Source organism: Camponotus vicinus, unplaced genomic scaffold (genome assembly GCF_025532165.1).
Source record: "Camponotus vicinus isolate PSW18456_S1 unplaced genomic scaffold, iyCamVici1.0 SCAF_4, whole genome shotgun sequence".
Lineage (NCBI taxonomy): Eukaryota > Metazoa > Arthropoda > Insecta > Hymenoptera > Formicidae > Camponotus > Camponotus vicinus.
In genome coordinates, this window is record NW_028141976.1 from 4,558,841 (window position 1) to 4,586,096 (window position 27,256).

Sequence of the window (27,256 nt, forward strand, 5' to 3'; positions counted from 1 at the left end):
TCTTTGTGTTAAATGCTTATTAACTCTAACTAGGCAGTACTGCAGAAACCAGTGTATTAATTCATGTAATTTGCAATCCTAGCGTGCCGTCAGGTTTGTTTGTGTCCGAGGTACAATGTTAGAAAGTGTTACGATCACTATAGGATTCCACCTCCGCAAAGTTCTTTCGTCATTTACTTAAGCTCGACGTGATAATAAAATCCAAAGCAAGAAATTAATATATGATTGAAGATTACCAATTAATATAATTATATGTATAAATTAATTGATAATTGATAAATAATGAATTGATCGAATAATTCTTAGACGAACTCACAGCTTCCTGCAAATACATCTCACAATTCAATAAAGCACTGGAAGTTACATGAAAATTTATTCTGCAAAAATAGTGTATTAATTTGCGAATTATTTTTTTAATTAATATCGTTTATTAATTAGAATTTATTTATTAGATTAATTGAATTATATTTTTAATTAATATTATTTTTTTAATTAATTATGACAGGAAACAGCAACAAAAGAGTGCGGACAAAATGTTGCTCAAAATTTTCTTAATTCGAGATTAACTTCATTAGCATTACCATTTAATTTTCACTCTTGTAAAAATTTTAATTTTCACCCTTACAAGAAATACTTATTTTATCAGCCATTTTCTTTAAAACGCTAATTTGGTTCCTCTGAAAACTTGCATATTCGTAATCTATGCGTTATAAACTTTATTTTAAGCTGAAAATAAACTTCAATCTCAATTGAGAAAATTTTGAATACTTGTCCACACTTTTTACGGAAAAAAATAGTCTCCTTCGCATGCTATGTTCAACTGTCAGTTCGCCCGAAGGTGCGAGATCGATCGATGCAAGTAATCAATAAAGTCATCAGCCGGGATCCGCACGACGCATTTTCCATCGATCGGCAATTCTCGTTCGCCAGATGCGATTCATGCTCGGCCGTTTGGAATATAAGTCGCGAATAAATCCTATAGCGAGCCCCCGATGGACGACGATCGCCGTTCCATTGATCGCTGTTTACATTCGACCGTAAACAAGCTATTATGTAATCCCTCCTCTCTTCCCCGTGAGTACATTCTCATACATAATTTACAAGCGCAGCTTCGCGTCCTTTCCCCACCAGCCGATGTGCTGCTCATATCCGCTCGCCCCTCCGCGCGATGCCACGGCGATTGCATTCTTCGCCGCGTGTCCTCGAACTGCCTGTACTACCCTTAAGGCGGTGTCACATCAGCCGAGACATCAAATGAAAAAAATTACTTTATGTATTTTTAATGTTTTTTTTTATTTATTTTTTAGATAAGAATTTTAAAAATTATCATTAAAAAATTAAATTTTTTTTTACTTACAAATGAAAGATAAAAGGATTTTAATTATTATCATAGTATATCGGTACTAGATTAATCGACAATAATGTAAATTTACGAATTTTCGGGGTAGTGGAACTGAATTGAGAGATAATTTTGCAAGGACGTTATCGTCGATTTGGCTTTGTGGCATTCTTGCTGGCACCGCTACCGAATGCGGCCGTGAGAAATGCAGCGTACGCGGTTGGACGAGATTGCGGCTCGTCGAAATACGCGGCGGCGCCGTTTGACCGACGATCTGTTTCAGTGAAAAGTAGCGAGCGGGGCCTCATTCGCGCGGCCCTGAAGTACTGCCCACCTGACGTCATGCACCTGTTCTCTCTTTCTCTCTTTCTCCCCGTGGTTCGTCCTGAGAACCCACCCGACCCATTATAAGGCACCGTAGGTTTTCTCTCGTCGCGGCGATTTCATGCCACGAGATTCGCGCCTCGTATAAGGCAGCTTCTCCTTCCTTCCTCGACCGAGATTCACCGAGATCGTGTGCCGGGCTCGTCCCGAAAGTAATCTCGATCGGTGCTGCCGATCGTGGATAAATGTGTCTGAGAAAATAACTTACAATTATAACACCGACTATCTTTCTTACACTCGCATTAATATCTTTAATGTGATTTACTTCTGCGTTACATTAAATTCCACATTTCAAGATCTCGGCTTTCCAGGATCTCTCTCGTAACCTCCTCCGTCCCCAAGAGAATACGAGACATAGTAATAACTACATATCGTTATTTGGCGTTAATAATATCTATTTATCGTGTTTCTCGACGCCGCGCGATGTATTGCTGAGTAATCGCCGTTCTTCGTACAACTGGATGACGATGACGAATACGACGACAACAACGACGACACTTGGAACAGACGACAGGCATGAAGGTAACAATAACGCGAAGCGAGAGAGGTGCCGCGTGCGAGCGTTGCGTAAGAGCGCAATTGCGGATGCGACGCGTCAGACGCTCCCTCGAGCGTGTCGGTCCATCTTAGCTCCGCAGGTAGATTTTTCGCGTAATCACACAGTGCCACCTACGTCTTCCACGGATTTTCCTCCTCGCAGCCTCCGCGGCCCTCGGAAGATACGCGGAGTCACGCCTGTCTTCCTTCGGCCTTCGGTCCTCCCTCCACCCGTCTCTCCTCGCTGCAAATTCTTCAAGTTGGGAAACTCGCGGAATTACCTCAGCCATTCGCTACATTGTTTCTCCTCAAATATATTTGTGATACGAGATCGATTGTACTTCATCTTGAGAAAAGTCATTTCTCAGAATTTATTATTATTATAATTAATAAATTAGTGATGTAATAATTTTACAGCCATGAAACTTCAAATAATGAAAACACAGAAACGCTATGGAAGCTTTACTCGAAGATTGACTGATAAGAGCGTCTATATTTATCTAACGCGTGTCAGATGCCGCAAATTCTTTTTTATAATATTGTAATATCCTTATTCGTGAGGTACAAAATGAGGGCATTATCTACCATCATTCATCAAACATACAGATGCCGATATCCTATAAAGTCGATCATGCCCGCAGCTTTGAAGATATTAAAACCGGAAAAGTCATTTTTTCTTTTATTAGCGCACGGCGGTCGGATATGATCGATCTTAAGGAATGAAGCGGTATATTGGTAGTTTGAACGGCAAAGATACAACGGTTGCACCTGCCGGAGTTGAACGATTCTCAAGCCAACGTAGTTGCGTTTTATTCGACACATTGAAAGCCGGTTCGACCAAGATAGACGGTGTTATCAGACTCAATAACGCGCGAGCAGGCGCGTTGTTATTAACGACATTGCGTGTCACGATGCCAGAGAACATGAACGGAGCATGTGGAAGGACTACCAGCAGCTACAGGTGGTTCTGGTTTTTAGAGCGTGTTACATCTCCGTCTCGGCTACCGAGATCGCGTTGCTTTTTTCTCTCATATACAAATTATTTCCCTGTATTTATATATATTTAAATATATATACATGTTACTACGTAAATTCGCCATTTTTTTGCTTTGGACAAATTGTTCGAAAATGAAATTAAAACAAGAGTGAGCGCAATGTTTGAATCCAGACATGATTAGCTTCGAGTGATGAGACAGAAAGAGATTAAAAAAACGCATATTAACATTGATGAATATTTATACTTAATTAATCCAACATATCGTCTAACACGACTCCCGTGCGAAAGGAAAAGATGTTTTAGCTCTTTGCAGTGTATCGATAGATCACTTTTTGCGCATACATTCTTATATGCCTTGGAATAATTGTAAGTGAGACTTGTAGAAGCGGGATTCTTCTGCGAGAATAACTCCCAGACGAGGTTTAAAAAACACAGAATAATGCGGCGGCATTGTATGTGGTATAAATTCCTGACTGGAATCCTGATACGGTCATCGGATTCACCGAATGATGGAAAGCTAAGAGAATCCGTACGTGTTCTTTTAAGAATCGCGTAGGATATGCTAGTCATATGCGGTAATTCTTGGTGATTCGAAACGTCAACGACTGATTAATGTATTGTCACTCTCATACGATTAAAGTCTCTCGCGCTATAAATTTCTTTACTTAATCATACTTGATATTCAGAGAATATACTCGTATTCTAAAACAAGTAGGCGTGAATTATTCCAAACAAACATATTGCGATATCGAATATAGCCAGCAGAAGTTCAATTACATACACTAAAATGTCTAGAATTAAAAAATAATTTTAATTAAATAAGGTATTTCTTATTATAAATATTTTTAAAAGAGAAATACACATTTTGCATACAAATGTCAGATATCAACTTTATAATATCTTCAAACTAAATCATTAGAATACAAGCATTTTAATTGTAGCTCTGCAAGAGGTATAATTAAAAAATATTCCGCTTATAAAAAATACTGGCGGTGTCTCTAGTAATCGACAGAGAGATCGCTTCCACATTTTGCTGTCCAAAATGACGTAATAAGTTCGTGGCATAAAAGCGGCGAACGCGTTAACGAAGCAGTTGTCAGATTTCTGCGAAATAATGGATCCGCAAAGAGTCATGCGTCTTCGGCGATACGCGCGTGTGCGTGCATCCTGCACGCGTGCATGCGTGTTGTACGCACACGAGCTCGCCCGGGCCGGAGAAGAAGAAATTACGTAAGTCCTAAGATCCCCGCTTCCACTACGATACGTAGTCTCTATTCCGTTCCGTCCTCTGCGGTTTCCTCGTCTTTCTATAGTCGACTCGTCCCTCGATTCGAATCGATGATACGCGAGCAAAGGCGTGCGATCGTGTGCGTGCGAACACGTTATATACGTTATATAGTTGCGTAAGGTCGCGAGCGAACGAAGCATCCGGTTCTTTCGACTCGTCGGATAGGAAGGACCGGAAGTCCTTTGACCGGATCGGTTGTTCGGAAAGGAGCGACTGATTAACGCGGCGGTAGTTTTGTCGATTCTAATTGATCCGATCGCAAGATCTGATTGCGGAACAATCGTGCGGATTTCATTTGGTTACCTAACCGAATAGACAAGTTATATCGATACGTTATATCCGGGGGAACCGTCAGACTCTTATTATTATTAAGTATGTTAATATTTTTTTGTGTAATGATAAATTGAAATTATTCATGGAAGCAGAGAAAGAACGCATATATCGAGAGGACTGCGTGCTACGCATAACGAATCGGCTTCTACGCGAATGCACGTGGGCAACGGTGCATTTGCGCGTCACTTCCTGAGAGTTCCCGCTCGATCCGCATCGGCACGCGGATTATCATTTATCTCGTCAGCATCTCGAGTTTATGCAGAGGGGGATGTTAAAGCGGATTTTAAATCACATCTTTCTAATCGTTTTAAAGTGTTAAAGCGATTTTTCTCGCTGTCTTTTCTATGACTTTTCAACATCCGTTGCCTGTTACGTCTGGCAATCTTGACATAAATCTCGACTGATTCCTCAGAGTCTGATATCAACCAGATGAACAAATAGTTTATCATACTTTATAGCGGAATCATTTATAGTAGATATAAAACGATTAAATCATGGCCCGATGAAACGTCAAAATTTTAATAACAGACATGACAAAGCTTGCTTTGAATAATATATTAAGCAGATATTTTTTTCATTATTTGATTATAAATTTATCAGAGTTGTCATTTAATGTCTTTTATAATAGAAATATTTTTGAGTATTTTCGAGATGATTATTTAAACACGCAACACGTCCAGCAACGCTTGCGTTCCGTTCGTTTATATTGAATTCAAATCATGATGAGACAAGAAAGTACATTACACGGAGTGAAGCATATATAATGTCGTGGATGAAAAACGCGTGGAATCAATCGCGCGCAGAAAAATGCGCATAATGAACGAATGCGGCGATCATCTATTGCTGATGCATCCGTCGCAATAAAGTGCACACACGTTGTTTATTACGTAAGTACTGAGTAAGTCGAGTCGCTACCTATTGATCTCGGCTCAGTTGTAATTAATGAGTGACATTCCACCGGGAATCTTTTTTTTTTTTTTCGTCTTTTTCTTGCCCGTCTTCTCGCAGACGGAAATTGGCACGATGTAAAATATGTGTGAGAGCGAAAAGTCTCCTAAGATTATTATGTATAATGTAATAGGATATTTATGCTTGACAAGAGATTAGTAAATGCAAGGTATTATGCAGATTCATATATAAGTCATGTAACTGACCCACAATTGACAGGCATGTGTTTAGCGTAGAGAAAAAAAACTGATTTTGAAACATCATCTCGTTTTCCTCGCGCATTTTTATGCGTGTTAGCTTTATTAATCATCAAAGTAATTGACGGATTTAGAGAAACTAATGTTTAATGGCAATATAATATCTGTGAATAATTGCACTTATTTTTTTTGCGCGAGATAAATGTTTGGATTAATGTGTAATTAAATTGTTTACGTGAAATTAGCAAAATTGCATTTTTTACAAATCGCAAATATGCTGTAACTTTTAAACCGTGCAATTACAAATTTTGAATCGATATATCAACCATTTTTTTATCATAAGGTAAATAATAATTTTTTTTTTCAAAATCAACTGTATTTTGTTATGACTTTAATAACGAAATTATTATTATTACGAATAATTAGAAATATTTTTATTTTTGTGTTGAAAACTTAATTTATTAAAAGTAGAGTGCCAAGTTCATAGAAGTTGCAGCATCCTCGGGCAGCTAATTAAACCATTGACTATCGCGATTAATCCATCGACGTTTCGGGTCACTGGTTTCTTCGTCTCGTGTCCTTCTCTCTTCCAAGTAAGATCCAATGTAACCGCGCTTCATTAACGAGAGCACACTCGAATAATTCATGGATGATTAAATGATAATTGCATAATAAACAATTATTATGATAATAGAGAACACGATGATTTCATGCGTGTCGCGTAGGAAAAGAGAGAACGAAGAGGAAGAGAGAAAGCGGAGCGAGAGCGGCTCGTATCGACTAGACGAGAGCTTAAAGTGTATATCCATGCGCGCGAGCCGCAGATATAGAGACGCAGAAGCGACTAGGAGGTAAGATCCTTCGTTGGTTTTCTACCGATGTGTTAGACACGCTTCTCTTGCACATGTGTTGCGCACGTCGAGCGTGAATATTTATGCCCGGCCTCTCTCTCTCTTTCTCTCTCTCGCGTTGCACCGCGATCGCTGCGAGCCAAGAAATCCGCCGCATTCTGGAAAAGAGATATGAATTGTTCTGATTTATAGTCGCGCGAATTCTCTCAACCAGTGCCGTTCAATTGGCCGGATACGCGCGCGATTTCCATCGATTATAATCGACAACCCAGAATGAATGCGATGAAATATGTGATAGGATGATGGAAAGAACTCAATAAATATTAATGTCTAATTCTCATCAAATTACAGAAATAGCAATGTGACGATGAATACTCTCTCATCTTTATTCGCTCGTATACGAAGCATTTGTAATTTTAAATACGCATTTGTTAAGTTCCATAGAACTCGCAAAAAATAGATAAAGTGTCTGACGATGAAATTTAGCATGATAATGCTTGAATAATGGGAAACATTTTTCACAAGAGCGCAGATTTGTTCCATCGGATGCTATCTGCATGCATGAATCACACATTTCGCTTCCAGTTATATGTCTGTATTTGTTCATTAACTAGTATATGCGAAATTATAGTTACCTCAATTTACATACTACATACATTCCATATTCGTATTCAATCCCGTAAACTGTAAAGTTATTCTCTCATTGTTTCTCAGAAATCGATTTCTCAGATATTTAATTAATATCAGATATTTAATTATTAGATTTAATGACAATAAGATAAAGATTTGTTCAATAATTTTTTTATAGCGCATTAAATTTTGCGATATGCTAATGTGATGATGAAAAAGTTGAATAATTGTGTTTAGTCATCAAAACATTGGAAACACGGATGATGTAATCATACACTTTTATTGGTTTGCACGCGGTATATTATTTTATAAAACTATATAAATTAGCGATCCATTAATATGTCGTTTGCTGTGATCATTTACGAGAACCACTTCAATATTACAAGAAGACGTAAAAATAGTTCTAATTAATGTATGCAATATAATATTTTATTTCGTAATCTCGTTTTTTATATAACTAAATAACCTGTATATTTAATAGAAAAAGAATACACATACACAGAGACGTTAATAATAGAAGAATAACATATTAAATAATCTTTTAGAATTGTACAAAGATATAATATAATATGCATTTATATACATACATGTGCGAGGGTGTATATGTAACTGCAATTGAGTTATCAAAGGAGATAGAGGAGGTTAATACACTTTGGTAAAACTACATTGCATCGGCATGAACAAAGGCGGACGGTGAAAATATGTTGCCGGTGTTGGTGTGCAAAGGAAACAAACTGCTGGCCTAATGTGTGTCGGGATACCGCTGATTTATACAAGCGAATCGATTGGAATCAGTGCCGCTCAATCGGCCGATACCTACCCTAATCCGCGTTTGATCGGCATCGGGTCAACTGCGATGCAATTTACACGTTTTTCCTACAACTCCTCCCCGTCTCTCTCTCGCATTCGCGTACTGTCCTTGTCTTTTATATAATTCGCACCGCCGGTTTTTCCTGCAACGCGTGGTGCTAAACCGGTACAAGCGTGAATTATAATTATGTTTTTAGCCAACTCGTTAAAACGCGATATTAATAATAATGATAGTAATATATATTAAGAGATTGAAAATTGCGCGGGGAGAGTTATTTGAATCGCGCGTACCAGGCAAACGTGTATCGAATGATACGAAACGATAGAACTTATTCGCGTTTTATAGAATACGTGTTATAATGAAAAATCTGGGCAGAATCTTGCAGGGTCGAAAAAGTGGCGCGCAGCTAAATGCCGTTAAATCATACAACGTTGAAACAGGAATTTCAAGTTCCAAGTGCCGCGAACGCATGCACTTGCGATACGTGGTAGAATGCGGCGCAAAATTATGCAAAAAAATGTAGGTTCTGACAGGTTTCGTTATCGTCCGCATTTTTCCGCTCCTAGCGTCTGTAGGCGCGTCGTCGTCGATCATTGAGTCTCGCTGAGTCGCGAATGACTCCGGCTCGCGGACACGCGCTCTATTTTGGTCACTGTAGAGGCACTCGCATTATCTTACTGCTAGGTGTATCTTTTGTTAAGTCCGTTGAATAAAGCATGGCCGTAGTGACGGAAGAGTATCGATTTAGTGTCGCGCGATAGCGTCCAGGCCGTGTACGTCGCAGGTCATATCGTTCCATTTGAAATACCGATTTTTATCCGGGGAAATAAAATTACGCTTTTATTTCGCCGCGCTGACAATAGTAACTATTCCAATATTATCATATTATCATACGCTTCTCTCCCCCCCCCGATGGTATTTATAAAATAAACCTATATTTCATTGATCCATCTTGTTCGATTTATATAAAACTCACTATTAAAATTATGCGCGAATAGTCAAAACAAGCGCGGCCGAAATAACTTTCGGGCACGCGAAATTCGGGTTTGCCTTAGCGAGAGAGCCGGCGATCTGATAGCGTTGCAGGAAATTATGCGGGAACGAGCGATGCGTCGTGCTCCTCTTTCGTTGGGTGAAAGCCACTCTGGTCCTCGAGAGGCGAAACACTTGGCGGCACGCCTACGTTCTCCGGGTTATACACGCGAGTTCCTTTTCTACTTGGTTGCGGTACTTCGTGCACGTTCGCATGCTTCCTTGTTTCGTCGCGGCCGGATATGAACTTTTACCGGGCGGAGAGTAAAAGCAGCGTGTCTCGTTCCCTGGTACGTGTCATGACGATTAAATCCTATAAATCCTTCGGCGAAACAAGGACTATCCACCTCGCGACAATCGTGTTATTAGAAAGTAGCGTACAAGCCCTCAATTGATCGCTCAGCGTCGACAACGATCTTTCTTGGAACGAGAGTTCCTATTATTGAACAAATAATGGAATATTGTAGTTTTCAGAAAATTGTTATTTTCTCCATAAGATGGAACAAAGAATCATAAATTTACTATAAAAGTAACTTTAAAAATAAGTTGCCCTGGATAAGTTTGCTCATTTTATGATGCCCATAATTTCTTTAATTAATAAACAAAATAATTTGCTTTCGTGATGAATTAATAGATACCTAGGATAAGAATGATTTCTTACATACATACACACATTTTAAAAATAAATTTTGCGACTTGGCGAAAGTCAAAAGCAATAATTGCCGAAGATTCGACATATCGCAATGAGTTTAACGAGCCGTTTATTAGACACTTGTTTAATTACGAGAGCTGCCAATATAACGCTACACATTAACGACTCAATACGCCGAGACTTTGTAGTTTTAGTTGATTCGCTACGAAATAGGCAACGCCGACCAGTACTGGTTTCCTAGATTAACTTTTTCTCTATACTCTAGGGAACGATCTGTAGCGATCATGCGTAAGCAAACCTTTCCGGGAATACGTTAATTCAATTCCAATATATCTCTCTTATAGAGTCGGGTAAAAGTAGCAAGACATACATTCTTTTCAATAATCGCTATTATTAATAATAAAATGCAAAACGTATATTTAAAAAATACGAAAAAATATATGTCTTGTGTATTAATGTAGCTAATCGGTTTGATGAAATTAAGACAGCGTAGAATGATAAAATTGTAAATTTTTCCTAATTTATAAGGTGTGATACAGGCGTAACGCATGTATTTTTTGGGTTGAACGGCGACGATATTCCTATTTTTATCACCTAATAACAGCGGTTTTTGCCACATTCACGTCCTAATAGAAAATTAGTATCGTCTTACTGCGGCAGTTTTGGGCACTGGCGAGGCCGCAGGACTGCGCCTAAGCACGAAAAGCGAATAGCAGTATATAATGTCTATAGGTATATGGGATGTACCAAGGTACGCCCACAATGGTCCTGCCAGTGTTTCTCAATTCGTGTCGACTTTGCATAGCTACGTTTTATTCCGTATATACGATTAAGTATATCGCTATCACATTGAATTTTTACTTTTGAATAATTTATTAGATTAGATTGTACAATTCTTTGCTCAGAAACAGCTGTTTTCCATTTGTGCTATTTTTCCTGGATCATATTTCTTTTAATTCTTGAATTATAAATCGTATTTTGATTTTAAATAATATTCCATTCACATTCTATAATATTAAAAATTTCCAAGTTAATTGATTTTATATTCGCAACTATAATAACTCAATTAATGTAAATACTCGTGTTTTTGTGTCTTGCTAATAATTGCTTAATTATCTACAATCTTTCACTAATTTCATTAATCATATGATAAAATAGAAGTATTGAAATATATATTATAGTCCGGAAATATTCAATTAACATTAAATTAATATTTTGTATTTTTTTGCATGTCAATAATTATCTCTTGTTGCATATGCAATCGATTGAAGTTTTTGCTACTCGAATTACAATCCAAGTTTAATATTCTTCAAGAACTTTTCTCATGACAGATTCATTTATATATCATTTTTAATCCATCCGTTATTTATTCGAAATATCATAGAATCTGTAGAAGTATATACCTTTGCATGCATATATACATGCAACTCACACATCATATATATATATATAATGTCTAAGACTAAAGACAACTTGTAGAATCCATGTGGACTGTGAAAATAGTATATTATGTCATATCGAAACCTTGGAGAAAGGCAATATGTCGGCGGCGAAGCAATTAATATAGGGAGAAAATTTGCGATTTCTCATCAGGCAAGTCAAATGCGTTAAGTACCACTGTGCTGCGCGAATTTACCGGACAGAGTCTTGATGCACAACCTGATTTTTGGCAAGAAGGGACCTCCTCCTTCGTCATCGGTACAAGTTTTAATGCGTTTTACGGTCCCGACTAAAAACCCATTAAGGGCCCGTCGGCGGGTGGGAGGACAAATGCCCCCTTCCTCAAGGACGCGTTGAAAATTATTTCCTCGCCCTCCCTGCGAGAGAATGAAACTTGGCGTTCGTAGGAGCCTGGCTCGTAGCGATCCAGCTGACGTTCCAAAGTCTCATCTCCCTCGTCTTCTTCGTTTTCCAGACGAAATAAAAGAAGAAATTTAAATTGCGACAGGCGGCTTTTAAAGACCTAACGAGTAAAACGTTACTTGCGCGAAATTTCTAATGAAGCTGCCGAAGCGATTACAGTCTCACATATAAGATGTACCAAAGGCCATTGCGTTCGCCTTTTCAGCTAAATCGTGCTGTTATTACCTTAAAATAATGATGTCTAATTTGTCGCCATTATTTATAAATATCTTAACCATTTAAACGGTCGATATTGCATTAAATTCCACGCGAATTAGAAGCGAATCGGACAATGGACGCCGATCAGCGTCATGGCGGATGTGCAGCTACAGTTATCGGCTTTTCATCGGCGGTGCCGGCTGATGCCCGCACTTTTCGTCCTCGTAAATTTCCGTGAAAATACCAGTTGCGTGTTCAGCCACGCAATTTGCACGCACGACATCAACGCCCTGTGAGTAATGATGCCTCGTATCGGAATACGATCATAATGATTCATAAAGATTCGCAACGCGAAGTGCGTCTCACTTGCATCGTATCAATTATAATTAAATACACATATATAACAATTCGAAGGCGCTATGAAATGGTGCGTTTTCATTAGCAAGAATGTAATGGGAAAAGTGAAACATATGCAAATATATCTTATTAATTTTCTAAATAACATGTTATTTAGAAAATTAATAAGATATATCTGCATATCAACAATATATTAAGTTATATAAATTCAAACGTGTACAACAAATGTAAATATTATTTTATTAATTGAATTATCGCAGATTTAATCTGTATATATTATTACATATCAATATATAATATCACAATTCTGACTAATATAATCTGTCTAATAAGATACTTAATTTGTTTTTTGCAGAAATGCATGCGATATACAATTCATACAGGAAACTTTTTATTCTAATGCAATTTGAATATTTGTCAGGACCATTATTATCATTCAAGCGCACAAATACTTCCATTTGTTGAGTACATTACTACTATTTCTACAAATATTGTGTGTATGTTAATTAAATATGTGAGTTATTAATTGTTTTGTATCTAAAAATAATTAGTATAACTTTTCGTTATTGGAGGATGGAACACGTCATATATAGCGCTAAATACATCATTCCTTTCCATGCTTATTAAATGTGTTATCGCGCGATAAACATCGATGCAATAACGTAAACCTGGGTACCTTGCATTTAACAACAAGTGTGTAAAGTAAACATTAAAAATCATCATTCCGATGATTGATGCCACCAGCGCGTCTACTCCAAGGAAACTGTCAAAAAGCGCGGCAAGAGAACCTCCTGTCGCCATTTGCATGAGATCGAACTCCTGACTATCGATTCTATTATCGTTAAGAATTACGTGCGCCTCTTGAATTATACATGGTCCCCCCTCCGCATCGCGCAACGCGATGCCGGACGGACGCATACGAGAGAGACGGGAGAGCAGGACGAGACGAGAGCAAAAAAAGCGAGGGGGGGAAGGGAGGGGGACAGATAGGAGAAGAAGTACGGGCACGATATTGATGCATAAAACGTGCATATTTACGAAGCCTGTTTTCACGGATGTGAACACCCGGTATGCGCGCGGTACACGGGAAAGAAGAGAGAGGCAGAGCGAGAGAAGGGAGAAGCGGGGGGGTGGGAAGGGATTCCGCGCGGAGAAGACCGCATCGCGCCGCGTAACGCTATTTATTTATTTTACCCCGGCGGATGGATGTAGAGAGAACTCGTTTGCGCGATACCTACTTAACGGGGGCACGTACATGCGATGCGGAAAGCGCAGATCCTCCTCGTCGTAATGAACGACGACGGCATCACCGCTGGCTTTAAGAGCCCTGGCCCGCCGCTACCGTTCGCCGATTTTTCCAGAAATGCACCCCGCGGAACACGCGAGATTACCAACCCCGGATCCGCGAAATTACGGAGGACGGCGATCGCACCGAGGCTAATTCGCCGAGTTTAAGGCGAGAGAACCGGGCAAGGGAATGCGGAGGAGGAGGAAAAGAGATTGTGCGGCAGGTTTACTACCGCAGGAAGACGTATTACGGAAAATGAATACTTTGTCGATGATAGCGTACGAGTAGTGTGCGCTGAAATTAATATCGGACTGCCCAAGTACCGAGAAGCTCGCGCCTCGGTTAATTATGCACGAGAGCTTAGTCTCTCGATTAGCTCCAGTCGCGATTAATTAAATCTTCCTTTATATTCTCTGTATTATGATTACACAATGCTAGTGCATTTCAAGAAAAAGTCGGAGATTTTTTAAACATTAATTTAAACATTTGTTAAGACATTAATTTTAAATTAAGACAAAAATTAAAAATTAAAAAGAAAACATATTCTTTTAATTGTTGTAATTATTATTATTATGGTGAAAAATTATTTAAATATTTTATTTTATATATTGTGTATAATGTATAAAATAAAATATCATTTTTAATATAATAATAATATAGATAACTTATATTGGGATAATAATATAGATAACTTGTATCGTTTGCGAGTCATTTAACACGAGAGAAGAAAATTTGCATTGCATTTCTAAGATAAAATCAAGGATTTTTTTGTTCTTTGCAAATAAATCTTGTTATGCTCGTGTGTGATAAGTGCTACAGTTGTGGATTAATTTATACAATATATTAATCTTTTCTTACGCAATAAGTTATATTTATACACAACGATACACGTGCTAATATTATTACATAAGTCATACTACAAGAATATATTATTCACATATATTTTACAATAATATTTGTAAATATATATATTTGTAGAAATTGATTATATAACAATCTACTTGATAAATTTTTTGGCATTTCAGAAAAAGATTCATATTTCCAGCAAGAAACATATATTTTTTCCTATTTTTCTTCGTCTTTTATATGTTAGAAATGATACCGATCGACAAGAGTGACTTCCTGCCGGAACATGCAATCTAAGGAACGGTGTATTGCGAAACCCCGACCTATCAAGAATCTAATAAAATAACAGTGGTATTATACCGAAATTTTATGCACGCGGGGACGCTGCGCTACGACCAGTATTGCATCCGCGCGGCTTGCTTTGAGATCCGTCTTCGTCTCGCGTGCGATAACTATTCATAAGCGACGTTACACCGAAAACGACGTTACATCAGCCCCGCGGTAACCGTGTTTCTGTCAAACAGTGTCGACAAGCCACTTAAAACGCGCGGAGGAACGCCCGGGCGAAACGGCGAGAGTAAACTAGATATTAATGCGGACGCGTCGGACGTCGGGAGGGGGAGCGGACCATTATGAATTACTCGCCCATGTATATGTATGAGAGTAGCCCTATGCATATTCATAAAATAATCCTCTTGACCCCGCGAGATCGGAGGCAGATTGTCGGGGTAACGCTGAAAGTGCTCCGAGGGCGGCGCGGCGGAGGGTCGGACGAGGCGGTGCGGTACAAATCAAGATGCAGCGTTGCATTGAAGGATGCGCGTTTCCTACGCCACGGTGGACGTGCACGATTCCGGGCGATGCATACCCTGCGAGTGCATCTGCGGTGGGCGGCAAGTGGGCATGAATGAAAAAAAGTCTCCGATAAAAGGAACACGAGCGAAAGACGATTGCAATAGTGAAAGGACGGAGATTTTATACGGGCGAGATTGGCGAGATGATATATTTCTGGGAAAAGAAATCCGTCATATGTCGTACATCTGCGCAACTTTGACGTAAAGTTCATTGCTGGCTGTAAGAAGTTTAAGGCCAAACTTTCCGGAGGACAAAACGGAAATGAAGCGAGCAATCTCGGAAAGCCAGGACTTTTTCCCGTTGTTTCGCGTTACAAATCGCTTTTCTTAACTCAATTACAATGCCCCTGCTTTTAATGACGCCCGTAATTACAGCGGCAATGTCAAAGTTAATTAAAGTTGTCGGATCGCTATCTTACTTTCATGTCGAGGCCCGCGTAGCGCAACGGCGTTTTCCAGTCATCATCGTGGCAGAAACTTTCAGTGGGCTACAAAGATGTTTGGCCCGTATATTAGAGGCCGAAATGACACGTGACTTGATACCCTACATAAATAAATTCAGAGATTAAGATTTGTTAAAGTGATGCTTTTATAACACGAATAAATATAAAATTCAATTTAAATATTTAATTAATTTACATAACTTAATTAATCAAATAAATCGCTGCAAATCTTGCAAATATCGTTGAGCCGCGATTCCCTGTGTATCGAGATAACCGAGTTACCTTTTTCTAATCCCCTCGATCTTGGTGGCGATACAAACATCAACGAGACATAACAGGTCGCTTCTCCTGGTCTCGCGACTTGCTCCAACTCGTTAGGCTTCATATAGCGTAGAATCTTTATGATTATATCCTGTTAGCGCACAGGATATTACATTGAGAATTTATGTTGTCCTTTTTCTAGATAGAGTGTTTAAAAATTGGATTTGATTCTCCCTTCCTTTCTCTTTCTTTGTCTCTCCATCAGAATGCAATATCTAATAATACGTTGAACTCGAGAGACACACTCACTCAATCAGAATGTATAATTCATCGATCGGAAGCGTAAAATAAAATAGGGTGATAATGATTTATATGAATGATAATAATATTAAGCATGAAAGGATAAAAATGAATATGACCGGAAGGACGGAGTTACATTCTAGTAATTTTCCGTCCGGCATTAACGCGAATACTCACCGCGCGGAATTCCATTAAGGCGATAATTACGCAACTCATAAATTTACCACGAGCCGGAACAAATCGCGACGGGTGTCATCCCGGCGGCCCTTCATAAATTAAGGATTAACGAGCTGCCGATGTTTGCGGATCGTAATGGTAGGATCCTCTAAACGACTTCGGTTACCGGCGCGCTGTATAATAATTCCGCCGCCCTCCTAGATTAAAGATCCTTGGCTGGTTAACGATCGCGTTAACGACTACGGTGAGATTCCCACGTTGACGAGCACGTCGCGACCGCCGCGGAAAAAATATACGTATATTTTTCTTCCGTGTCGCTTGCGGTATGCAATAGACAGATCGACTCGACCGGTTGCAAGCGAATAATTATCAGAGTCGCAAGGGCAATCGACTGCTAATGAGGCCGCCTCGTTGCAGATCTATCGATTAAAATCGTGATCTGTCATCTCGCGCCACGCACTCTAGTTGATCTGTATTCATCGATATCGCGCTCATTCGAGACCAGAAGAAAAAACGAATAAATTATGAGCTTACATTTTTCTGAGACATTGCTTATTCATTATCGTATCGACGAAAAAATTCCTTTTAAGAATTTTTGGGCAGTGGGCAAAAATATTAGATCCACCACAAGTTGTTTCATAAAAGTCTCAATCTATGTTTCATTTGAACCTAATATAATTATATTATATATATTAGAAAAGAAAAGGATAATTTGTAGGAAATATGGTGATAAAGAAATATTCAACAGAATGTCTGAGGGAAAAAATTGTGCATGATTTATCATAGTGGTTATTTAGATATAATAAATACCTTGGTGTACCGTGTATTTATTAGTGACGAAATGCACGGATGATGCGAATAAAAAGCGCGGAAAAGGAAATAGGAGTGCTTCGGTAAACGACAAAAGAAAGGCGAGGTGAGAAGCAAAAGGAAAAGGGCAGGGATCGCGAACGTGAGCAAAGAACTCGCTCTGTGCAATCGCCGTGAAGCCGCGAGGCGTAATATACCGGATCACCGTTGTATATATATCGCGGCATTTACGTGCTCCTGATAGATTCCAGTAGTGTCGTAAGACAGATTTATCACTCTCTTTTGCATTGTAGTTCCTAAACGACAGCGACGATGACAAGCATGTAATTTTCGCTTTGCTTTACTACTTTGACATTCGACGATGCCGTAGTTACTTCAATTGCCGTGTCAATGATTAAAGATAGGAATAGTTCGATAATGACTGTTTGCTACATCGATCATTACGCTGATAAGCGTAACGCTTTGTTTATTAGGTATCGATTTCAGGTCAAGACATTGATAATTGATAAGTACCATAATTACAAGAAGTTTTATTGATGAAGCTTGAACATAAAAATGTTGCAAAAGTATTAAAAACGTTATAATATCGTATTCATATACATGTACAAATGTATTAAATTTGACAAAAAATATTTTTAAAAATATTAATATAAAAAAACATTATTAGAGGAAAAATTGAAATATTTTAAAAATACATATTTTAAAGATATATCTATAATACTTTTTTCCATGTGAAAAAATAGCGTCAAGTCCTATATGTTACATATTTACTTTGTATACTATGTCTAAATTCTTCATTAATAAGTGTCATTTTTTTCACGATTATTATCATCCAAAGAGACATGGTACTTGTGCTGCAGGGAGTGCTCTCACATTGCGATAATCCTTCGCGAGAGGCATAAAAGGAATTCGAAAACAAGCTAGATGAGAAGCGAAAGAGGAAACATGGGGAGATTATGACAGATATAAAGAGACACGGAGTATTTTGTGGCGATGGGAGATATGGTTTTTCGTGTCACGATTTGACGTTTGACGGGCGCGTAAGCGCGCTTGTAAGGCCACTTTTCACAACCGCGGTATGGAAATCTAGGGTGCCTTTACTGCTTGTTACCGAGGCTAGCCAAGTTACAACGGGGACAAACTTTATAGTTTCTCTCCTCCGCAACTCGAACACGCGCAGCACCGCCCCGTTCCCGGCTCATAAGCTGCACCGGAGGAGGAAGACAGCTGATCGCCGTTATAGTAGCGGAGGCAGGCTGTCCGCGGGCGCGGCTCGTGAAAAGTGGCCTGAAACGAGCCTTACTCTCGGTATATCTGCATGGAATTAACGATCGCGGACTTGGAAATTGCGTATTTAATACGCAAGCATTCTCGCACCGAACTCGTGTCCAGAATTAGTTTCTGCTTGCGCCGTCATTTGACAAATGTCACCTAGCAAATATGTGATCTACTTATGTATCTTTTGAGATATATAAAAAGAAAATTAAGAAAAATATATAGATATTGCTGCAAAATGTTAAAGTTGGCATCGAAATTATACACATTTATCTCTATTTTAATTTCTTTTGATATTATCTGCCCAGTTATTTAAATGATAAAGGTGGTGATGAAATTTCAGATAGATAAAGAGAGATGCATACGTTATTTAAATTGACAGCCTGATTCGATCGCAAAAAAATGTCCATCATAATTCATATATATATGTATATACATATATTTAATTATAATATTATCGGATAAAGGGGGAAACGCAAACACCTGATCGTCATAACAGACAGGCTTCAGAACGTTAAACGCATCTCTTGAAACTTATCTTTTGCATCCACTGCGTGCATATTTTAATTATTGCGCAATTTGTTATTAAGATTATTCTATTAGGAAAAGTTACGATGCTTGACAATAGAAGAACATACATCACACGCGTAGAAAGTGTCGCGTTAAGGATCGAAGGATAGAACATTACATTGTGAAATTTTGAAAGAGTGCACTTCGCGAAAATAAGTGCGTTTACGCGAACATAAGAATGCCTGTAAATGTAAAATGTGTTTCCGCAGACGATTTACATGCGCTCGATTTATGGACCATTTTGATCGTACCATCGTGCGGGTTTTCGAGTGTTGAAAAGCGTAAAAGCTGCAGCCTATCGTCTGGTTGCTCCCAGACGATCGTACAGCTTCATTGGTCATGTCCTCTTTTTTTTCTACCACGTCATCCCTCCATGTTCCGATTGGCCGGTACCCGATACTCCCGTGTCACGGTAAAATTAAGCTTTCAGCACAGCCTCGTATTCGGGGAATCCCCTCGACCGTTGCTCGTCAGCTATCGATCCCCATCCAATACCAGAACCGCTAACCTATGACAAAAGAAATGTGGTGTGTGGCAAAAAATAATCTTCTTTTTTTGCTATAGCATTCCAGTCATGTAATTTTGATTCAATCCATTAGAGGAAATTTGATATAAAATGATGATAATTTAATTTAGGCACATTATGATAAATTTTGCTGATATCGCTATGAAATAATTATCCTTGATGACAAAAAGGTTCTCCAAAGATTATAAATGAAATAACAGACATGGAGAGAAAAAAAGAGCGTGCTATTTTTTTTTTTTTTTGAGACCGTATATTTGGAAATAGGAAATGGGAGAGTCAAAGAAGCGTAACGTTAGAACTACGATACAGACTAGAACGGACAAAATGATAGCGTATGCACGGTAGCCTATAAAAATGCGTCAAGGAAGAGCGATAAATTCTGCGGGGCAACGTGTGGACGAATAGCTGATCAGGATGGCAGAACGAATTTACCGCCGACACGCCGGCCGTCTCTCTCGGAAGACTAACTGCGTTTTGAAATAGTTTCGAGGGCCTACCCTTCCGGACGACAGACGACGAACGGACGGATCCACGGGCATTGATGCGTACGAAAAAGCGCGCGCATGTCCGTCCCGTCGACCAGACCGGCGGCATTAGGGAAATATTCAAATGGACCTGCGAGGCCTGCGGCATTGTTATTCTACCGTGAAAACGACTGACGTTGTTACCTTTTATTAGCGTAATTTGTCCTATTAACCGTTTCCCAACCACCACCTTGTAACGGCTTTCCCCTCCGACTCTCGCAGTCGCACGCCTGCAAGACCCGCGTCGCGTCGCACACGCGTTCTATAATTGTCTCCCGTGATTAATTGGTCTCTGATTAATGAAGATTTCTGACGACGCACGCGAATCTCCCCCGCGCACCCTCTCCATTTACTCGCAGAATAAAGTGCAGAGTTAAAATACAGAAAAGATATTCGCTCGCGATTGTTTTTTTAATCTTTTTTATTCAATCGCACATGTATTAATCGTTGATCAAACGATACGCGATTGAAAATACTCGCTGCGACGTTGCCATGTATGGCGTCGATGACTCGCCTTTAGACTCGCGTGTTAGCGAAATATTGCATGCTGAAGAATGGATCACTTGATAGATCTTCTTAGGAAGGCCCACGCCTCGATGAAAGTTCCTCTAGAGGCTGACTCACCGATCGAGATTAATGAGCATGCGCCTTAAAGGCGCCGGGAAAACAATGTCGAGCTTCCTAAGGTCGCATAATGTATTGTCTTGCGCGAAAACCGTGCCTTTAAGAGTACATTTAATAAGCACCGGGATGTTCGCGCTACATGAAGTGGTAATTAAAATGTACTCACGCGCCATGCGTAGCGCGCTTTAAGCAGACCAATTTTCCGATTAAGCCTTAACTATACCTACTATCGCGGTCTCTCTAAACGAAATAAATTGAGCTCGAGTTGTGTGATTTTTACAAAAAAAAATATTAAGTAAGTGGTTAACGAGTAATAATTAAAAAATGATTTTTTTCTTTTGTTACAGGTAAGACAAACATTCGCACTGTCGAGAAGCGAGAGCTGAGATTAACTTTTCACAAGATAAGTGAATAGAAAACAATTAACTTATTCTATTCATTATTAATTCTATCATTTGTCTTTACATTCTTCATTAAATATACATTTTGTAAATATATATATACGACTTATATCGCGACAATTCTACAGCTGTGCGAATAAGAATGAAACATATCGCTCTATCCAGCTATCATAATTATCGTATTCAATCGACGAACGACTCAGTCATGGAAGGTTTATTAAATAAACCGAACGCTTCACGCACCGATCGAGCATCCCGGAACAATCGAATTTTTGCAGCAGCAAAATGTCATTGCGACTGTAAATCGACTCTCACCGGTCGTTGAAGTTTCGCGACGCGTTCCACTTTTCCCCGCATTACTCGCTCGCTAGTGATTTATGCGCGACATTTGTATGGGACATCCATAAATCGAGTTCTCACGATCGCCGAAAAATTCGCTTCGCGTGATAGTCCACCGGAGACTGTCGATGAAGCAAGCGTATGTAAAATGTCGCATAATTTCGATGATTAAATTAAAAAAACAGAATATATCCCGAGATATAAAATATACTTTATTAAAGAAAAAATTATTATAACATATAGAAAATATTTTTATAATCGAGAGAAATTAATTTTACGCGACACTCAAGTTGATCGTTAAAAAAGCATTACGTTTCGAAGATGAAGTGGGCGATGGGACACGTTGTCTAAAAGCGGGACATGCAGTTGCTTAGTCATACTTAGGTCGGAATCGCGATACGCTCGCGATACCATCTTCGCTTCCCTTCGCTCTTCGTGTGTGCGTTGCGCAACCACCTCACCTTGCCGCGAAAACGCAGACAATGAGTCTCACGTGAGACGCGCAGCGCGCGAGATGCCGGAGATAAGCGATCTCTAGCTCCTGAAAAACACCGCCGCCACAGCCGAATATAGAGATCGCGCCTTGTTCCCTTGATACTCGCTAATGATTCACGCGGAATATAAGAAACGTGATATAACGAACGATCCGGAGATGACGAAAGACACATCTAATCGGCTTTCGCGGAAAAACAATTTTCCAGACCGGGATTCCCTCGGAAGGATTATTAACTCGACCATTATGTATTAATCCGCTCGATGCGATTGTAAGATTAATCAAAGTATGCGCCTAATGATTTTAACACTTTGCAGTGATCGATGCTATCGCCGACTTTTCCGGGAGAAAAAGAATCCAAACAGATGAAAAATGTATTTTTTCCGCTTTTAAATTAACATTATACGCTATCGGTTATTTTATCAAAATGATTTAAATTTTAAAAGTTAAATTTATGCAAGATTTAATATAAATATCCTACTGTATCTAAACTTAACGTCGAATATGAAATTTCTCTCTCGATAATTTCGTACATTTATTATTATTATAAAACGACCGATTTAAAATAAAGTGAAAAGTAATATCCTGTTAATAGTTCGTGTCGTAAAATTTATGATTTGCGACGTGAAAAGCATTGGCGATCGAGGCGCGAGAAAAATGTTTGCCAAGTAAGAAGGATAAAACATCTGTTATCGTGATACACTCACGTCTTCGAGGCTTGCATGTGCACGTGCACACGCATGTGTCACCGTCAAAGATCAATTGCGGAGGTGAAAAAAAGATGATAGAAAAACTGAATCAAGGAAACGGGGAGTAGCCGTGTTGCCGCTCCACATAAACATAATTGATATAGAAGTAAAAAGATTCGACATGTTGAAATCCGAACATATTCGTATCCTGTTCATAACAAGTATAAAAAAAATGTAGTTTTTCTTTCACAATCTCGCGGACGCCGATGCAGCCGATTGCCGCGAAATTAGTCACGGGATATGTAACCGTCATTACAGTGCGTTATCGACGTATAGAACAAAGTTGCGCCAAGTAAAATCGAAACGTGCCGATCGGTGAAAGTCGCTTTATGTGTAATCGGTCGTGCCGCGAAATAAATTAATCCTCCGATATATGTCGATATACTAGAGTTCGAGATTCGTATCCAATCGATACAACATTCATCACGATCTTCGTGATCGTTTCAGAGACATAAAAACCACTCAAAGTAATCTGACCCTAGATTATACAATTTCGCTCGTACAAAACGTAATGTAGCTTCAATTAAAATCGCTAGAGCGGATAAGAGACGTTAAAAGAGAGAGCCCAGTAACCCTTCCCCTCTTCCCCGAAGGAATCCAGGATTCAAATTCGCCCCGTCAGTCGAAAGAAAGCAAGGACAATCCGTCTGGCGCCCTGTAAACGATTATTCATTCGGCCTCTTCCTTCTCTCTTTCTCTCCTGCTATTGTTACCATCTCGTGTAGGCTCAATAGAATCAGCAAACAATTTATTACGCCTACTCCTTGGGGTGCATCTATGCGCTTATCAATGATCGCCCGGTGCTCCTTGAACGATCGCTTCTTCTAGTCGAGCCCCTAAGGAGTAAACAGCTGATTCTGGAATCCTCTCTTGCGTGAACTCGTCCGCGCTACTGCGTGCATTAGAAATGCTTTATTTTAATAAGATACATCAATATCTATATCTTTCTACGTTTACATCACACGTTTAATAACATAAATGTAACATTTAAAAAAAAAGTGTCGATATCTTTTCACTATTGGATACATAAAGAAAATGTGTATGTTTGAATAAGAATATTATTTATAATATTTATAATATAAGAATATTAATTATTTTAGAATAATTAATATTTAATCTTATATAAATATTTGCAAGCAATTATTTATATTGCTCACTGGAGATCTAATGTTTTTCTATCTAATCTTTTTTTTTCTTTCAAAAAGAATCGCTATTCGATACTATCTCTTTCAAGTATTAATATCAAACTATTATTCTTGCCTCGAGGAGGCAAGAATAGCAATTTAATGGTAATAATGAATTTAAACGATATCTTTTCTGTCTCAGCGATGATCGTATGCGTCGCACGCGAGTAAATACAAATCAGCTTTATGATTGGTGTGATTTTGTAAGCTTCTTCTTTCGCAAAACAAAAGCAAAAGCGCAAAGCGTGGAATTTATGTATGCATAAGTAACAAAACCAGTTTTAATTATCTTGACGATGTTACTTATACATGGGGAATATTTAACCGGGAAGAAAGGGCGGAATTTAGAATGAGGTGATTACAGCGATATAATGATCTCGCGTAATAATCCGCAATGAATATGCGGATCGTATTAAAAAGTGGAAGTATTTAGATACGTTCCTTTCGATAGCGTCCCTCCTTAAGCCGCATAAACAGTATCTCAAAATCGGAGAAATTTTGTCGCTCTCTTCCATTCAATCTTGTTTACAATTTAAATTAAAAGAGAAGAAAAACTTGATACATTAGAAATTGTAAAGAATGCCGTGAGACCCATGAATTTAAGGTCACCATAATTATGACAGTTGCGATAACCCCGTTTAGCGCTCGCATCCCTCCAACTGTCAATGTTAAGGATCGGATTGCTTAATTCTTAGAGGCTCACGCGTGTTCGCGATAAATCACAAACGCGCGCATTAATAAGTGAACAGTCGCGAATCTAGACCGACGATAAGTTCGCCCATCACGCACACGCACTTACGCACGCACGCACGTGTGTGTATACAACACCGGAAGATTTCTAGGGTGATAAAATCCCGAGCGAGCGAGAAACTCATGTCCCGTAACTATCTATCGGTACCGTCTGCGTTTTCGTGAACCAGCAGGCCTTTAAAGCGGGGACGGTGCGGGAAAGCACGGGGAGGAAAGGGGGGAGGACAGTAGCGATGGAGAGGAGAACTCGCAAACGGGTACGACATTTTCCACGAGAACGAGCTGCGTCTTGCTAACCTGCCCGAGTAAAAGCGTGAAATTACCGGCAACCGGGGTAAAATTACTCTCCTCTCCCTCCCGCCTCCTCTCGCGCATCTCCCTCGTCGTCGCCTCTTTCTTTCCCCAACATCCAGCTGGCAGAATCCGCTCGAAAATTGCATGTGCCCGCTATGCGAAGAGTACTTCGGATAATGCGGCTGTGGTTCACGAGTCCTGCTAGTGATTGTGCGTATGTGTGTATCCGTAAATATGCGCACACGTACTTGTGGATGCGCCTGGTTGATGGGAATTTATGCACGCTAGCACGAGAGCACAACGCTATGGGTTTTGTCCCGGAATACTTATAAATCTTTCATCTCTTAGAATCCAGTAATCGAGAATAAATCGTTAATCGATATAAAATTATATAGGAATTCGATACAATCATACGTCCTGCATAAAAAATGAAAATTGCGTGGTGACTATTGTTTTCTTTAGTTTACAAAAAGAATCAATCGCGAATGCGGAAACGCGCGTATGACGTGGATGTTTTTATTTGTTTTTCTTTTCACGTGTACATCTGTCAAAGCGTTAGGACGAAAAATACGGGACAGGTTTATAAGAAAGAACGCCCGCTGAAAGCTGTGTCGAACGCGAATGTATCCAGCGGTTATAGCGAGGATGTATCTGGAAAGTGCAGCGGTACATACGCGTCCAACACAATGTACCGTTTCATCATCTAACCGTAAGATCTTCCACGTGAAACCGCAACACGTCGCATGCGAATTTTTGCTTCATCATCATTTTATAACTTTATGGCGTCATGTCGCATCTCGCCAAACTCCAACTTAATCTCGCGCTTTAGCGAAATACAATCTCCACACACACGTACACACACATACACTCTTCTGGATTCAGCCATACTCTACCTATCCACCTCTCTTTAATTATTCCACGCGCGAAACGTGGTCCAGATTTCGCACGTACCTTGTATTCCCAGATCCTCGTACCTGGAAACGTAAATTTATCCGCAACGTTTGTGTAAAATGTAAATTCCTAGCCACGGCACACAACACCCATACAACGTACAACTTCCGGCCGGCCGTTTCCATCGATCGAGCGACTCGCGCAAACCGGGTTAGTATATCGTGATCCTCGCATTCGATCGAATGGAAACGTTCCATGCAGCGGCGTATGCTAATGATCGCCGGGATTTCCCGGCGGTGAGATCGCGGATCCCACGCGAGCGCTATACGTGCGGCGTGTCGGCGAGATAAGACTTTATCTCGCGCGGTGCGTCACACATTTACGACTTACGTTAGCGGTGCGCGTGCAGCCGCGTCGATGCGTGCGACGACGCTCGTATATGAGCGTGATATAACGCACATCCTCGCCGCGACGAAGAAGGGAATCTACTTCATCATCCTGCGGCCTCACGGTAGCGCGATGTCACTCGCTCGCCGAGTTTCCGCCCGTTTTCTTGTAACGTACCGCTGTAAACACGCGTCGCTCATCTACCGCCGTCGCTGTCGCTTTTTGCATACGCATTTGCATACGCATGCGCGGCGAGCGCGTATTAAAGGCAGTCGGACGCGCGCGATTCGCCGCTATCGATAAATCTTCACTGTCAATGGCGATTCGCTCTTCCGGTTTGCGAAACGTCAGAAACTCCTTGGACGACGAGAGACAAGCTCTGTCTCTTCCTCGTGTTTCTCTTTCTTTCGGGGCGTGATTTAATGACGCTTTGAACGCGCGCCGCATTCGCTTGCGCGAAGATTGATTATCGCGGAATTTTTATCCGCGATACGCGCACACATGCAGAGTTAATATCTTAATACGCGATTTAATATGCTCTGACAATCCCGCATGCGGTTGCGCTGGCATTATTTCGCGCCGGATCTCTCCTGACAAACGGAGGTGCAAAGTCCGTAATTACAAATTTTCGCTATCGTGGAGATAATTATTGTTTTTAATATTAATATGTCACACATAGTAGACCCCTTTATTTTGCTAAGAGTTTCACATTTTAAAGAGATAATTAAAATATTTTAAAAATAGTTTTAATTTTCTAAAAGATGTGTGTGTGTCTTTTAGAAAATTTATATTTTTTTAATTTTCTAAAAAAATATTTATATTTTTTTTTTAATTTGCTGGAAGAGATACATAT

At 39.6% G+C, this 27,256-nt stretch overlaps 1 protein-coding gene and 1 long non-coding RNA gene across 4 annotated transcripts in view; one reads left to right on the forward strand and one right to left on the reverse strand.

Annotated features, from left to right (window-relative positions):
• Dll (homeotic protein distal-less) overlaps positions 1–27,256 on the forward strand; it is a 97,608-nt gene that overhangs the window by 51,836 nt on the left and 18,516 nt on the right. The window lies entirely within an intron of this gene.
• Positions 17,907–26,356, reverse strand: LOC145969659 (uncharacterized). The gene is made up of 2 exons (XR_014438218.1): positions 26,077–26,356; positions 17,907–19,749 (listed from the first exon to the last, which is right to left on the reverse strand). It is a non-coding gene; the product is annotated as an uncharacterized LOC145969659 (long non-coding RNA).